At 45.5% G+C, this 5,000-nt stretch overlaps 1 protein-coding gene across 2 annotated transcripts in view; it reads right to left on the bottom strand.

Moving 5' to 3' along the window:
• Positions 1–5,000, bottom strand: part of LOC123991256 (contactin-associated protein-like 2) — a 358,139-nt gene that overhangs the window by 223,096 nt on the left and 130,043 nt on the right. The window lies entirely within an intron of this gene.

Here is a 5,000-nt window from a genome sequence, read left to right as displayed (position 1 = left end):
AAGCAAACAAGATGCTCATCCAGAAGCGGCGCTCCTAGTGGCTGGGGACTTTAATGCATGACAACTTAAATCTATTTTACCTAATTTCTACCAGCATGTCACATGTGTAACCAGAGGGGAAAAAAACTCTAGACCATCTTTACTCCACACAAAGCTCTCCTTCGCCCTCCATTTGGAAAATCTGACCAGAATTTTATCCTCCTCATTCCTGCTAACAAGCAAAAAATTAAGCAGGTTGTACCAGTGACTAGCTCAATACGGAAGTGTTCAGAAGATGCGGATGCGATGCTACAGGACTGTTTTGCTAGCACAGACTGGAGTATGTTCACTGGATTCATCCAATGGCATTGAGGAGTATACAACCTCAGTCATCAGCTTCATCAATTAGTGCATCGACAACGTCGTCTCCACAGTGACCGTACGTACATATCCAAACCAGAAGCCATGGATGACAGACAACATTCGCACTGAGCTAAAGGCTAGAGCTGCCGCTTTCAAGGAGCGGGACACTAATCTGGACGCTTATAAGAAATCCTGCTACACCCTCAGACGAACCATCAAACAGGCAAAGCTTCAATACAGGGCTAAGATTGAATCCTAGTACACTGGCTCTGACGCTCGTCGGATGTGACAGGGCTTGAAAACTATTACAGACTACAAAGGGAAACCCAGCCAAGAGCAGCCCAGTGATGCAAGTCTACCAGACTAGCTAAATGCCTTTTATAATCGCTTTGAGGCGAGCAACACTGAAATATGCATGAGAGCATCAGCTGTTCCAGACGACTGTGTGATAACGCTCTCGGTAGCCGATGTGAGCAAGACTTTTAAACAGGTCAACATTCACAAAACCGTGGGGACAGACGGATTACCAGGACATGGACTCAAAGCATGCATGGACCAACTGGCAAGTGTCTTCACTGACATTTTCAAACTATCCCTGAAACAGTCTGTAAAACCTACATGTTTCAAACAGACCACCATAGTCCCTGTGCCCAAGAACGCGAAGGTAACGTGCCTAAATGATTACTGCCCCGCAGCACTCACGTCGGTAGCCATGAAGTGCTTTGAAAGACTAGTCATGGCTCACATCAGCAGCATCATCCCGGAATCCCTAGACCCAGTCCAATTCGCATACCGCCCCAACAGATCCACAGATAATGCAATCTCTATTGCACTCCACTCTGCCCTTTCCCTCCTGGACAAAAGGAACACCTATGTGAGAATGCTGTTCATTGACTACAGCTCAGCATTCAACACCATAATGCCTACAAAGCTCATCTCTAAGGTAAGGATCCTGAGACTAAACACCTCCCTCTGTAACTGGATCCTGGACATCCTGATAGTCCACCCCCAGGTGGTAAGGGTAGGTAGTAACACATCTGCCACGCTGTTCCTCAACACTGGGGCCCCTCAGGGGTGCGTGCTCAGTCCCCTCCTGTACTCCCTGTTCACCCACGACTGCATGGCCAAAAATGATTCTAACACCATCAATATTAAGTTTGCTGACGACACAACAGTGGTAGGCCTGATTACGAACAACGATGAGACAGTCTTTAGAGACCTGGCAATCTGGTGGTAGGACAACAACCTCTCCCTCAATGTGAGCAAGACAAAGGAGCTGATCGTCGACTACAGGAAAAGGCGGGCAGAACAGGCCCGCTTTTTTAACATCGACAGGGCTGTAATGGAGCGGATTGAGAGTTTCAAGTTCCATGGTGTCTACATCATAAATGAAGTATCATGGTCCAACCACACCAAGACAGTCGTAAAGAGGGCACGACATCACCTTTACCCCGTCAGGAGACTGAAAAGATTTGTCATGGGTCCACAGATCCTCAAAAGGATATTATACAACTGCACCATCGCGAGCATCCTGACCAGTTGCATCCCCCCCCTGGTATGACAACTGACCGTAAGGTGCTACAGAGGGTAATATGTACAGCCCAGTACATCACTGGCTCCTGCCATCCAGGACCTACAGTTGAAGTCAGAATACACCTTAGCCAAATACATTTAAACTCAGTTTTTCACAATTCCTGACATTTAATTCTAGTAACAAAATTCCCTGTCTTAGGTCTGTTAGGATCACCACTTATTTTAAGAATGTGAAATGTAAGAATCATAGTAGAGAAAATGATTTATTTCAGCTTTTATTTATTTCATCACATTCCCAGTGGGTCAGAAGTTAACATACACTCCATTAGTATTTGGTAGCATTGCCATTAAACATTAGCTTCTCACGTTATCCTTCTAACCAGCTAGTTATAGCTAGCTACCAACAGACAGAGCCCTTGAGCTACCTAGCTACATCGCACTGAGGTATCAGTGACTATTTACCATTTGTACACTCATTCTCTGAGAGTAAGGGTTTTTTGTTTGGGGGATGTCTGTTGACAAGGCAAATCCCCACTGTCAGCGGTGTCTCCCTGCCAATTGCCACTGTAGGTCTGGGCTGAGGTCGCTTGTTTCACCTCTAGGCCTATGTCGTGGGCTGAGTTTCCCGTTGGACAGATTGGTAAATGAATGTACTGCTAACAAGGCAACTCTGAGGGAGTAAGTGAACATAACAAACATACATTAATCATTGATGATTCCACTCGTTCGCAGACGGTAGACGCGATTAGAACTCAGATCAACAAGCCTTCTGAGCGTTGATCAACGCTGGGAACACAATAATAAGTGGGTAAATGATAATTAACCAAATAAAATGGTGCGTAAACAGTGTTTACATACCTTTACCCTCCACTACATCCCTGGGTCTCCACTACATCCCTGGGTCTCCACTACATCCCTGGGTCTCCACTACATCCCTGGATCTCCACTACATCCCTGGATCTCCACTACATCCCTGGATCTCCACTACATCCCTGGGTCTCCACTACATCCCTGGGTCTCCACTACATCCCTGGGTCTCCACTACATCCCTGGGTCTCCACTACATCCCTGGGTCTCCACTACATCCCTGGGTCTGGCAAAAAACATCAATATCCTGACAGGCAGGCTTGAATCTACGTTTGCCAGGCATTTTAGTTATCGATGTGATGTTTGGCGGCACCTAATCAGTCAGTTCTTTGCCTGCCTGGCTGAGTGCCAGTGTGGGTGGAACAAACGAGCTCACCTGGCAACCAGAGCGCGAAACACGTGAGGAAATAAAACTCGGTCGTCTGCCTGGAAATGTATTCGCCGGACCCGATACATTTTTCGCAAATGTTTCATGTTAACAACATATTTGATCATTTTCTGCTCTCCTCTCATTTTAATTCAAGTACCTTTCAAGTACCAACTTGAGAAAATGTCTGATTTTCAATATATTCCAGTACTTGAATTTCACAGTGCCGAATTCAAGTACATTAAGCACCTCAAGCACCTTGTGTAAACCTTGATGTCATTAGTCATGTAAACACCTTACTCTGCTTACAGTATCTTAATGAGTGTAAGGTCATAATTGAAGTAAACATACGCTGATTAAAACACCTGCATTTCTGATAAATCTTTCGAATTGTTAGGACATGTAAACACAATCAGAGCTCCAGCGGTGTCTTTGATCTGCACCAGCTGTGCGAGTCTCCCTCTTTTGAGTGAGTGAAATTATTTCAGAAAACTGAAAGTACACAAGTATGTACTGAAAGTAATCGTAGTCAATCTGGCTGTGTTTAGACAGGCAGCCCAATTCTGATCTTTTTTTCACTAATTCGTTTTTTGACTAATCAGATGAGCTCTGAAAAAGACCTGATATGAAAGGATCTGACTGGTCAAAAGACCAATTAGTGAAAAAAAAGATCAGAATTAGTCTGCCTGTCTAAACGCAGCCTTTGAGGTTTTAAAAAACTTCTGAAGATTGTAATTTCCACTTTGAAATTTCAGACTTAATTTCCCCTTATGAAAAATGTATAATCCCCTACAATAATGTCCATTAATTATATTAATAATAGTTCAAATGTCCTGTTGCTGCAGGATTATTTTCCTGCTGTAGTCAACTGGCTCAAATGAAGATCCTACATCTGTATGTCCGAACTCGGAATCTTCCCAAAAATAACATGGTTGCTGTTATGGAACATTTATTTTTTGATTGCCGATTTTCTGCATTTATCAAAGTCCCATCAGGGAGCCTGTTTTCAAGATGTAAGCAGGATAATTGTAGAACCGCTGACAGAGAAGCTGTCCATAGTGCTGAGCACTCTGACCGAGGAGTGGTCCATGGTGCTGAGCACTCTGACCGAGGAACTGTCCATGGCGCTGAGCACTCTAACAGAGGAGCTGTCCATGGCACTGAACACTCTGACAGAGGAGTTGTCCATGGTGCAGAACACTCTGACAGAGGAGTTGTCCATGGTGCTGAAGCCACTGGCCGAGGTGCTGTCCATGGTGCTGAACACGCTGGCAGAGGAGTTGTCCATGTTGCTGAACACTCTGACAGAGGAGTTGTCCATGGTGCTGAAGCCACTGGCCGAGGAGCTGTCCATGGTGCTGAACACGCTGGCAGAGGAGTTGTTCATGGTGCTGAACACACTGACAGAGGAGCTGTCCAGGGTACTGGCCAAAGCATGTCATTGTTTTAATCAAACTATTATATTAATCTGAGTAGTCACAATAATCGTATTGTTTTAAACTCCTCCCTGCCCTGGGGTTTAAACTCCTCCCTCCCCTGGGGTTTAAACTCCTCCCTGCCCTGGGGTTTAAACTCCTTCCTGCCCTAGGGTTTAAACTCAACCCTGAGGTTTAAACTCCTTCCTGCCCTGGGGTTTAAACTCAACCCTGCCCTGGGGTTTAAACTCAACCCTGCGGTTTAAACTCCTCCCTGCCCTGGGGTTTAAAATCCTTCCTGCCCTGGGGTTTAAACTCAACCCTGCGGTTTAAACTCCTTCCTGCCCTGGTGTTTAAATTCAACCCTGCCCTGGGGTTTAAACTCAACCCTGCCCTGGGGTTTAAACTCAACCCTGCCCTGGGGTTTAAACTCCTTCCTGCCCTGGGGTTTAAACTCAACCCTGCTCTGGGGTTTA

Source organism: Oncorhynchus gorbuscha, linkage group LG12 (assembly GCF_021184085.1).
Source record: "Oncorhynchus gorbuscha isolate QuinsamMale2020 ecotype Even-year linkage group LG12, OgorEven_v1.0, whole genome shotgun sequence".
Classification (NCBI taxonomy): Eukaryota; Metazoa; Chordata; class Actinopteri; order Salmoniformes; family Salmonidae; genus Oncorhynchus; species Oncorhynchus gorbuscha.
Note: the sequence above shows the minus strand (reverse complement) of the source record. Positions and strands in the feature narration are given on the sequence as shown.